This window comes from Balearica regulorum, chromosome 20 (genome assembly GCF_011004875.1).
Source record: "Balearica regulorum gibbericeps isolate bBalReg1 chromosome 20, bBalReg1.pri, whole genome shotgun sequence".
Classification (NCBI taxonomy): Eukaryota; Metazoa; Chordata; class Aves; order Gruiformes; family Gruidae; genus Balearica; species Balearica regulorum.
In genome coordinates, this window is record NC_046203.1 from 3,156,213 (window position 1) to 3,168,785 (window position 12,573).

Sequence of the window (12,573 nt, forward strand, 5' to 3'; positions counted from 1 at the left end):
AAAATATATTTTTATAGAGAATATGCTTGTGTCAGAATGTTCATGAAATGCCCCAGACCTGTGTTCATCATTTGCATGGCATTGTTTTTCCCATAGTCAGGGTTCACGTGAGGCTCAAATAGCTATAACAACCTTTGACGGGAGACTGTAAGTGCAAATGAGACTTGACTGACACTCAGAGATTTTACTAGATTACCAAAAAATATTATTTTTCCTGTTGTTCCCTTTTCCCTGGAAGCTGTTTTCTTCTCTTCCCTTTTTCTTTTATCAGTCTTTCATTCAGTGAGGCAGGTGTGTGCAATTAGAAACAGTTGTACAGGTTTCCCCAAAGAAAAGCTTGTTTCTCACTAGAACAATGCCAACATAGTTCAGATACTTTCCTTTGACTTTAGGGAGTATTAAATCTGTTGTGACAGGCTATATGTGGGTGAATGAAGTCACTGTCCCTTACTCCTTTTCTTTACTACTTTTCCACCTCAGAGATGCAGTAGATAAAGTTGAAAGCGAGACACTGTGTAATAGTGACACGGTTCAATTGTGTCGAGCTGTACTTCCTTCATTTAATGTGAGCACAAAAGACTGGAAGAGCACTAAATAATGAAAGAGCTAATTGGTGTTTTTGAAAATCTAGCATTAAGTAAAGCTGAAAGTTTATGAACAGGTTTGATAGAGAGACCGAGAGACCCATGATGTGTTTCTATGGAAACTACCATTTAAGGTTTTATCTGATGAGATTCTAAAAAGAGTACAATCTGCCTCTTTTTTTCTGGTTTGGGTAGACAGAGGATAAATACAGCAAAATCAGTATTGCAAAGTGATCTTTGGAAAGATAGTTAATGAAGTGCTTCAGGATGAAAACTGCTGTATAAATGTAGGGTGACATTTCCGTCTTAATCATTGCGTTTAATGATGAGATTTTTAGGACAGATTGCTGTAAGAAGCTGCAGCTCAGCAGTCAACATATTTGTGTACGCTTCCATTCAGCTGCTGTTGCTGAAATATTTAATTATTTGTACTTTGTCTGAACGTGAGAGCATAACATCTTTCTTAGAGTTGGTCATAGGTTGTGGAAATTTCCTGCATCTCTGGTGATTTCCAGTCCTGACTCATACGTTTCTGCTTTCCTCGTTCTGCCCGGTCACCTCTGCTGGTAAATGCCTCCTCTGACCTCCTGAGTGGCGTCACTCCAGTCCCAGATTCTCACCCAGCTCTGCCAGTGGCCTCCTGGTAGTCTGAGAGCTGACCTCTGGCTATGCTGTGCTGAACTGTCCTTCGTACGGATATTGCGATGTGGACTGTAGGGCTCAGACTGTAGAATTTACTTATCGTATCCTAAGTGAAACGTGCTGGTCAGAGATGAAAGCTATGATTCACTAAGCCATTGTGCTATTTCTGTCCATGCTTTTATTCGCTTTGATTTCACTTTCTTAATCAACATAGATCGGTTCACAGCCTTAGAATTCATTATGTACAATCTATTCATCCCCACTTTCTACCAGATCTTTCAGTAGTTCACGACAGAGACTGATCCTCACTTAATCAAGTTTTTGTTCAGAAGTCAGTGGCACTTCGTGCTAGCTGTGATTAATTCCTTCACAATTCCATGGGCCATACAAATAGCTTCATTAGGAAAATAGCATATGGTCATGTTTAGAATTGGTTGAGGCTGCGACATTTTCATCTTTGACTGTCTTCTAATATTGACCGTCAGAGCAAATGAAATAACGTATGTATTTTTACTTTCACTCTAATGAGGAAAAATACTGAATTAAGGCTATCTGAATAGTAATAAATGCTGTGTCTCCTCTCACACAATAGGAATCATTCCCTTCTGCATGGTGATGGTTTCTTACAAAGCAACAGATGGCTCTAGCAGCCAAGAACAAAAACCCTGGGACTTGACTCTCACCTTTTAGATGCGTTGCACCTTCTGTAGTTATTGTAACATCTCAGCACAGCTACGGTGTTTGTAGAGATTGTAGTAGTGGAATAATGCTCTTGAAATACGGTGTAGGTATGCAGAAAATAGCCTGTTTGACTGTATTTCTCTTGTATAGATGTGAGTAAATTATTAAACAACCTGACCCAAAAATGTAAGAGAAACCTTTTTAAGAAAAAGCATAAATTAACTTAATCTTTTTCTTCAGTCTCAAAAAGAACAAGTAAGAACATACTACACACACACAAAAAATTAATATGTTTGTCTATAAGTGAATGGAATACTTGGAATTTTAGAAGAACTCTTCTTGAGATTTGAAGGGCATTGTTACAAATCTAGAATGATGTGGATAGTTTTGGAAGACACTTTAAACACCTGTGTGTCAGTGATCTCTCATTTGTTTTTTAGTGAGATAATTAAAGCCACTATTGCACCCACACTCGAGTTCAGGAACTACTGAGACTGTTTTACACTAAGTATAGAGTCTCTTCTGAACTGGTACTTTAAATCTAAGAGTAATATGGAAAACAATAGAAATTTGTTTCCAATTTAAGGAATTTTATTTCTTCCCACCTCCTCAGAAAACTTAGAGGTACCTGCAGTATCCTTTCTCTCGCTTTGGCTCTTCATCTTTTATGAACTATTTTACATGTTTGTTGCTACTTTCCTTTGGGGGATGCATGCAATACTGTTTCACAAGGATCATGTGGAAAATAAGGTAGAGCAGCATTTCCAACAGCAGCTACCAAGCAACCCTAAAGTTCAGGATTTTTCATTCTGACACAACTTCTTGATACTGGAAATTAAGTATTTGTGCTTTGACTAGTCTGATTTGTTACTTTAAAGGGACTGAGTAGAGTACACCAGGTGTTTGGAGCTCTAGCACAAAATAAAAGGTGTAATTAATATGAGTTTAGATAATTTTAAAGATAGCGACAGTGGTTTAATGGGAGAAAAATTTACTGTCTCCATTGTACACAATCAAACAGAAATAGGCTGGTGCCAGCGGTTAAACAATGTAAAATAATGACATTGCTTTAGCTCTATGAGGCTGTTTAAGCTAACTGACTGAAATTATCCCAATGACATATTTACAGTTCAAAAGAAAAAAATGAATCCACCAGTATCATGCCTTTCTGGCCTTCAAAATTCCATTCTCGTTTCACTTCTGTATGCATTTTCCCCAGAATCTGGGATACCAGCGCAGGATTCTAGAAAGCTAAATTGCTGGCAGAGGGCTTGAAAAGGATTAATTATCACCGTGCCAAGTTAGAAGAGATTTTATTTTCCTTTCCTGATTTATAATGCGATTGCAGAGACAGAGGGCTTAATCAGTACAGCATCCTATGCATTTGTGAAGATACTGAGGACCTCAAGTAATTCTTGGCAAAGAAAGCAAAGAGCTAAATGAGAAAGTATACATGTGCATGGAAATCTGACCTAGTTAGACCACTGACAGTCCCAGAGATTTTTGTATTCTTCCACCCTCCTTTTCTTTCTGTGTTCTGTATCTTACAAGGAACTGTACATGCTCATAAACATTCATCTTTCCAGAGTTTATCTGCTAAATCTTTCCCTGCAATTAGCGTCCTTGACATGTTAAGACAGAGGTAGAAATCTATCACGTGAGGCAGTGGCTTTTCAAAAGTAATTTGCTCAATTACTTCTGCCAAATCAGTTAAAAAAGTCAATAGACCAGAAGTGGGGATCATGAGTTATTTCGTGGGAACTGGAGGAAGCATGAAGGCAAATGTAAAGGAGCAGCAAACAGTAGAACGGCTGGTTGAGGCGTGGTGAGATGGTTCATTAATGTGCAAAGAGAAACAAACCTCCTTAATTCAGTTCTATCTAGGCTACGTGAGGATACATCCTCTATCACAGGATGCAAATCTGTTGATAGAAGATGAGCAGGATGCCTGACATTTGTAGGAAATAGACCCTTTTTAAAAATGTGAATTTTGAAACTAAGCAATAAGGGCTTTTTCTTTCCTGCAGTTCCATGTGTTTTTTAGCCCTGCTGTGAAAGAGGAGCTGGTGACAGATTGCTTGGGGGAAAGAAAGGGGGGATTCCTAAAAGTCATTAAAATGCTGTGGCTCATTCCAGCATTTAAATAGTCATTGCAGCAAATTTAAATGACTTTAAGCAAGAGGAAATTCTTCTCTGGATAATTATCTTTGACCTCTTAACTTGGTAGGATAGAAGAGGGAGCGGATGTTTCTAGGCAAAAGACGAGATAGATACGAAATGAAAAGCTTCCCTCAAACTACTGCAGAGTTGTGAGGTTTGCAAATTCTGAATTAAGGCCAGTTATCTGAAACCACCGTTCCATCACTGCCGGTGAGATTATCCACTTATTTAGGCAGTGAAAACCGAGACAGTCCAAAGGTGGCTGAAGATATCAGCTGGTTTATGTGTACCTGTTCATTTCACAGCTTAGTCTGAATTTGAGAGAGGAGGAGAATGTGCCCGTCTGTCACGGTGGCAGCAATTTCCTCCCACCCAGGCTCAGGCAGCCAGGCACAGACAAGGCACTATGGACAAAGTCCTTTTCAGTCACAAGTTTGCTTTGTTCGTTATGCAACATGTTCTGGGATTGCTGCTGCCACCGAGTGAAATCTCCTACGTCCCCAGAGAGGTCAGCTTTCTTATGCCCATTTTACAGGTGGTTAAAGAAGGAATGTACATTGACTTCAGACACATACTACAAATTGCTAACAGGATTGCATTAAGCATAGGGTCACCAATTTTAATGACCACCCATACACCTAGCAGCTCAAACTCTCTGCCTTGTGATGGAGCATGTAGTTCCTTAGCATCTAAATCTTCTGTGTTTACCTCCATATGTTTTAGGAATTGTATCCACACTATCAATATGGTTAACTACAAGTCCTGACTGAGCTGAAATTGTGACAATAATTCCAAATATGTGCAGTATTATATAGTAGAACAGGAGAGTTACAACAAAATGTTTACCCCATAGGGCCAGCAATAACATTATTTAGAAAGAAAATAGAAATAATTCAACCATTATGGCCTCTTACTAACTTGATTGACAAGGTCTAGTTGGTTAGAGGATTAGATAAATTTGATGACTATGTTTAAATTACTAGATATGATAAACTTTTAAAAAGAATATTGATATATTTAGTAAATCTCTCTCATGAAGCACTGCTTCTAGAAGCTTTTACTCCAGCTTTCTTTAGAGCTGTCAAGATGACTCTTTAGTCAATGACTTTTACTGCTTGGCTCTATGCAATGTTTGTGGAGTAGCTGATTATCTGATAATAGAACAGTTTCTGGTACGCTATGTGAAAGAAATATTTTACTTTTATTTCTACTGCTTCGGCAGGACAATTTCATATCAAGTACATCTGTTCTTATTAGTCATAGCTAAAGTAACATGAGGGAGCCCCAAGAAGCTATATAGATTTTGTTTTGAAGTTTTGTGACAGATATATTGCTTTATGAATCCCCACTGGCATGATTTTTGCCATATTTTGAAATGCAGGAAGCGTTTTTAAGGAATATTACTGTTAATTATTTTACTTAATGAGATGCTTTTTTTTCATTTACAACGTGAGAGAAGTTTGATATATATATATAAAGAATAATCTGACTTCAGTGCTATTTTGGTGTCTCATTTATTTTTACTTTTTAGTTGAATTAGATGAATTAGGAGCAATTATTTTGTGTATAATATGCAGTGCAGCTGTTCCTGAACAGTGGCTGGTTTTCTGTGTACAGTCTCTTGTCTTGCGTTTAACTCACATCAGTTTCCATATGCTGGGCAGGGCCTGATTTTAGGAAGAAATCTCTAAGGAACACCACAGGCCAGGAGGGAATAGTGCTGTGATTTCAATAACTGCAAGTGTTCACTGGTAATCAATATAGAGACACAGTTAAAAAAATTACAGTGGAAGCATAAAACAATCCCTGACATCTTGTGCGCCATTCAAGATCCTGTGACATCTCCTTCAAAACCGTTGGCCTCTGTCTTGTCTGAATTCTAGTCATGAGTAGCTTCGCTGTGCCTCGCTAAGTTAATTATCTTGCTGTGTCAAAGGATTGATCTGTCTGTGCTCTTGGTAGGAGTGTGACTGTCAGTCACATGCCTGTGACCATATCACAGGACCTTGCGTTAAGAGTGACATCTATTAAATGAATATGGCTAATAGGGGCAATAGAGCCCTCTTAATCCACTCCGGCTTATCTGTGCCCCACATCCCTTGGATGTAGTGTTTTTACTACAGGCATCGTTACTACTTCCTAAGCAGTTGCTGCAGTGTGCCCCGGTGGTGGGTGAAATTATTCCACTACAGCTCATATGTTGCATTAAATCTGCAAAATACTGTTGGGTTCTTTGGATGACAGCGTGTTATTGCATCAGGTTGTATTTTTACTCTAATATGTATATACCTACTGGAATGGTGATGTAATTAGCAGTATGGTGTATGACCAGCTCACTGCTGCTCTCCCAGGCTGGATCTGTGCTGTACACAGAAAACTGCATACTCCTAGCAAAAGTCCATTAAGTTGCTAATTGTTTGGCCCTTACCGATATCCCACCTATTTTTGTTCTGTTTTGATGCCTTCTATCTAGGGAGTGGACATTGGTATGAATGTCTTTTCTTATACAGCAGCTGAAGATGTGTTTCCTCCTAAGCCTGCAATCTATTTCCTAAGTGACTATTTTTGTTCAATTTGCAAAAGACTTGAGGTCTTGTTCCTTATTAAGTGGTTAGTAAAGCTCCCTCTGACTTTGGTTAGAATGGAATCGACACGGACAATGGGTGAAATACCACTGCATGCCTCTCCTTTCATCTGAAGGACTGTGTCTTAATGGGTTGCAAGCTTTCTCAGCTGAAGTCATCTTGCATTTGGAAGGGATTTATGTTTCTATTTCTTGCTGTATGGATTTTTTCTTTGACTTTTTCATGTAGGTTTAAAATACACTGGAAGTGGCTGAACAGTCTGTCCACAGAGATGCCGGTTACCCTGAAGTAATTAAAGCCGTGCCAGTGTTTCCACTATAAAATGCATTTCTCCAAGTTTTATTACTCAGCTTCAGTAGTTTGTTCTTGTAAACAAGATGTACACTCAGACACAAATTGTTTTGAAACATGTTTTAAATGTCCATTTGCAAATTTTTGAATTACAACACAACTGGGGAGAGACCCGAGCAGTCAGCTGACTTCTGGCTTTCATAAATCACACAGAAATGTATTATTTTTCCTTAGTGAAATGGTGCAACTTGTACCTAATGAGCCTCACTGCTAGTGGGGATGTTAGGCTTAATATTTGTTTCTACTGTGATTGCAGAGAAACATAAAAATGAGAAACATTTCACATGGACTTTCAGCCTTTGTGTCTCTCCAGGCAATATGCAGACTAGGACCTACTTTAAAGTACCTTATGAGTTTCTTCCCCCCCTAACATGCTCAAAATCAGTGTTCAATACACGTTTTCCAATTCAGATTTGCAGTTGATTTTTTTTGCTTTGCTGACAGTGTATCACATACGTGCAATCAAATTTTCAACTATTTCCTTTGAGCAATCTGCATAAGGTCTAACAATCCTCACCCAGGATGAAATGTGCCAAATTCCTAGGCAGTAAAGTGCTTACAAGCAACATGTTCATACTGCTGTGAGAAGCTCTCTTGGCTCTGGGAACTTCTGCAGTGAGCTATTTTGCCCAGTTCTCTTTGTCCAGGAGTGAGAGCAGTTCCTTAGCACTGGCTACACACATCTGTGCTCAGAATTGTACTGGTAGTCTCCCTATATAATTTTTCAAGTACTCTTGCCTATGAGAGGAAATTACTGTGTACTCACTGCTTCTTTGCTGATGAGTCCCCCAGTAGTTTGGTTCCTGCATCTGCACATTCATGCATTCAACTTTTACTGTTATGCATAGGTTTAAAATTATATCTAGGCTTAGGTAGCTATGGGGCATGGGACCAGCTGGTCAGAAGTCAGACAAATATGATGACATTTTCCATCATGTCCATGTGCCATTTACACATGGAGACGTCAGCTTTTCAGTAGTCATTTACACTAAGCATAAAATGTAAACTCTGTGTTTGCATTTGCCATTCAGCAGTTCCAATCTTCAGGTTTTCATTACTCATACGTTGTAAGACAAGGTTTTCACCTACAGCACCGGTAATCTGCTGTTCCCCAGGGCTACATGACACACTTTGACATGAATTTCCCACATTCTGTTCAACAGCCCTGGCTCCTCAGAAACTGACATTGGTTTTGGCTGTAGTGACAGTAAATGGATTCCTTCTCTGATGAATGTTCAGTGATCTGTAGATCAAGAAGGAAATTGAGGTAAAAGGCAAGTCCAAAACACATTAACAGGAGAAGGAATCAAAGCATGGAGGAGTCAGTCTACTGTATACACATATACATAGCTTTGGTGTAATATGCTATAGTTTGCTAATATGAAGGTTTGTAATCTCTTTTTTTGGTACTTGTGCTATTTCTACTGTACCCAGTGGTTTAAAAAGAAGAAAGTTGGGAATGGCTATCAATTAGAGCTTGTCAAAATGGAAGAATAACTGTTTGTTTGCATAAACCAGATCACTGAAAGGATGCAGTTGAAAATATCTGTTAAAAAACAATGACTGTTTTCAGCTGTCATTTTGGTGTTCCAGATCCTAGCAACCCATGAGCCAAGTGTGCTGGCACGGAGGAGGAGATAGTGACCTGTAGCATGGTGTGGGAAAAAAGGCCCAGGACTGAAGAACTGTGGAGCAGATGGCACCTTCAGAGCTGGTATGTTATGCATTGTTTGTGTTTTGAAAGCTGGCACAGGTCTGCAGTAAGTACTTCTGAAAGCCTCAATATTACTGTAGAGTAAAATACATTACTTACTCTGATATACAGAAATTATTTCCTTTACCTCCTTAGAGCACACTATATTAATTCTCTCTTGATATATTCTTTCTATTGGGCTATTGCCAGTACTACCGGGAAGAGACATGAGCTACCATCTCTATTTTACAGTTATTCAGTTTTCCTTTCCTTAAGGGTAAATACCAACTTCATAACAGAAGAAGAAAGTCTAATACAGGCACTTCAGAGTAGAAGTATACCAATAATTGAATATGTGTTCAAACTAAAAAATGTCCCAAAAAAGCCAACTTCTATTTTTTGCTGAGAAACAAAAAGGTGGGTTAAAAGAAATATGTATTCGTTGTTTCTGTTGTCTGATACCAAATTAAATGTTTCTCTTGTTTCCTTAATTTTCTTTAAAATATTTTAATGTGTACTTAAATTTAGTCTAAAAACATTAATTAGTGTGGAGAAAACCCAAAATGTTTCATTTGGAAATTAAATTATTTTCCCCCATGTTCCCATTGTGTGGCCAGTTTGGTCTTCCTAATATATGCTGCCATGACAAAAACCTACCTGTCAGACAAATCTTGTCCCTTTCACCACTTATATGAGCCATGTTACTCTGGTTGTCATTAACAAGATTCTTTCATTAGAACGTAAAAGAAAAAAAAAGGAAGGACATTCTGCAGTTTACTTGGGAATGTTTTATTCTGTATCATTCACTCTGGGAGAATGAGGGGTAGAGTGCAGTGATGAGGAGGAGGAGTCTCACCCTTTGGTATAAATTATTTTATTACTTCTCCCAATTTTACTCTATGATGTCCTTTTGCTTTCTCCCTCTAAGGTGGCAAAGCTTGGCAAGAAGCCTAATGTGAGTTCTGCTCTCATAGCTGGAGCTATCTAATGAGGCAGTGCATCCTAGCATTAGCTGCTTCCTCCCCTGTACTCCCGTCAATTTTTTCAGGGTTGGCAGAGTCCAAAATCTGAACAGGTCCATCTTTTGCTCTTCAGGGACATACTTCTCTGGGGGCTTAATTACCACTGAAAAGATCTGTTGATAAGGAAAGAGGACCTCAGTTTTTCACCTCAGCCACTGTTTATATGGAATTTCAGTCTTTGCAGTCTTATTTCTTCTTGCCTTAACAGCTGCCTCTGTGCCAGCACTACTGTGCCAGCACTACTCTGCCAACTGCTTTAGTGCTGTGCTGAAAATTCAGAGGAGGCTTAGTTGCATGCAGTGCTCTGAACAGTTCTTGCAGAAAGTTTTCAAGCAAGGATTCCTTTCATCACCCTATCTCCAGGCACCTTCTAACACACCAGGATGTAGGTACGGTCAGAGAGGCCCCCTATTGTCAGCGCATTTGCTGCAGATTTTTCATCCTTTTATTACCTCTGTGTCTATATGTAGCCAGAATGTCTCAAACTGTTACTTAGCCTAAGCGCAAATGACACATTAACTCATTGTCCCCTCACAAATAGAAGCCAGAAGACAAACTCCTCACCCCACAGGGCTTCTGTCCTTCTAGATAGATGTCAGTAGGCTGCTTCCAACACTCAGCCATCTTAAAGGGTGTTTGCTGTGCAGACAGGACAGCTGCTTCCTACTATACAAATTTGGGCTCTCACTGTGAGTATATGTGTATTTCCTACAGCCAAAAAAGCAGCATTTCTTTATGCCACTACATACTGTAAGCGGGTGCTTCCTAAGTGGTGGCATGCATCCACCTTGCATGAGGTGAAATAGCTTGATGTTTCAGAGTATGATGCAGTGTGGGATGGCTTGTGTTGACACACTAGTGATCTTGTTCAGTCTTGGGTTTTGTCATGAACTTGGAGCACCACTAGACTGAGCCAAAAGTAATTAACTCTGAAAAACAATAGCAGAAAAACCACCTTATAAGACTTTATGACACTAGAGAAGTTAGACTTGAAAGAGAAAAGTAATTTCAGTAGATGTTAAAGACTATAATGCTAATGATAGATATAGCCCAATTAAACCGAGTCAGACAAACTTTTCCACCAGGTTCTATCCTGTTTTAATGGCTGGGATTTGCTGTCAGCAAACTCCACCTCCTTGAGATTGATATAAATACAGACATAAAATGTCAAACTTGACAAGTAGCATTTCATATCAGGCACTATCTTGCTCATTGTATTCTCCAGTCATTGATTGTCTTTTAATACCAAATTGTAAACCCAGCTTTTCAGTCGGTTTCAAGCCAAATGTTCTGTATTACACTATAACAACCTCTTCAGTAAAAAAGATGTTGGTTCTGAGCAAAGAATTTGCCCTATGCATAAAACCCTCACACCTCTGGATTTCATTGTTGATTTTAAATATAATTTGTCGTTATGGAGATTTCTTCCAGTTTCTGTTGCTCTTGGGTGCCATTATAAATTTTTTGAAATGATAAATTATTTTCTTGCTGCAATTAAAATAAAATCTAGAAATAAGATCTTTGTCAGTAGGTAGTTTAAACCTGTATTAAAGTTCTAGTGTAATTTTAAGTATGTGCTTACACGAATTTGAATTTTAAGAAGAGAGGACGTCTCCAGCTAGTATAAATAGCCATACCTGTTTTAGATTATCAGAACTCTGATTGGAGGGGGGAAACTGCCCAGTCTCTGCATTATGAAACACAGGGAGAAAAATTCCATTGAAGAAATTTAATTAATTCAAAGACCTATGTGAAAATCAGTATTCTAATTATTGTACAAACTAAGAAGAGCTAGTGATCTTTGGTTGAACTTAACCTCTTTTAACTGTGTCTTGGGGTCCAGGAATGCTGAAATAGAGGTGGCTGTATGTTGCTCATGTTTTACAATAACATCTGAAAATGACTTGGTTCATTAAGGAAAAACATTCAAACATAAGCTGAAATTTCTGTGCCTCCTGCTGGGTTTAACCACTGTGTGGAGGACTGTGCTGTGTTAATTACCAAAGTGTATCTTGCAAAGAACGACAGCTGGAGGAGGTGCTTCTGGATGTGCTTCACCTCCACAGGGACCAGCGCACCTACTGCCAGAGGTTTTACGGAAGAAGGGCCATTCCCTGGCTGCTAATGGCACGTTTCTACTAGTCAGTACTCATCAGCTGCCTGTCTTGTGTCTGACAGTGTATTTGGGTGCATTTTTAGTTGTCAAAAGTGGCCTTAATGCCGTGTAATCATCAGAGCTGAAAGCAAAGTGTATTGCATGTCCCAGGAGGTCACATCATTATTTTCTCAGGAAGAATTTCTTACTCTTATGTGAATAGGCTGGTGCATTTAGCGTATTTCTAACATTTGTAATAAAGACTGACTGCTGTGGTGCAGACTGCACAGGGATAGGGAGACATTAGAAGCCCATATTTTTCATTGTGTTGTCTGAGCAGTTCTGAAGCAGGAATAAGATCTAACATTGCTTTGCCCTAATGTTTTATGATGCAAGCCTGGAACTTTTTTCTTAATAGCTAGTGTCTCTGATGGAGAAAAAAGAATAATATTTTAAAAATAAATTTGTTCCCTTCTGTGTGGCTGAACAATCCAGCAAAAAGGGGTGCTGCTTTCAGATAACTGTGGTTTTCCATGTAAGATTCAACTAAACCAGACTTGGTTATTCCTGTCCAATCAATTCACCTTTCATAGATGCTGGAAATAAAGGGGAGAAGACCCTAGATAGTAGGACAAATATGCTGTTTATTTAGGGAGTGAGAAAATTTGTCACCAAAGGGAACCCAATGCATCCATAATGTAACACCTCACATGGTTGAAAGGACAAACAGGTGATATTAGGATGTAAGGTCTTTTCCTAT

At 38.9% G+C, this 12,573-nt stretch overlaps 1 protein-coding gene across 1 annotated transcript in view; it reads left to right on the forward strand.

The window, feature by feature from the left end:
• Nucleotides 1-12,573, forward strand: part of DAB2IP (DAB2 interacting protein) — a 239,885-nt gene that overhangs the window by 6,325 nt on the left and 220,987 nt on the right. Inside the window, exon 2 of the mRNA XM_075772549.1 lies at nucleotides 8,597-8,717. The gene's annotated coding sequence lies outside the window, so the exon portion shown is untranslated. The remainder of the gene's footprint in view (nucleotides 1-8,596; nucleotides 8,718-12,573) is intronic.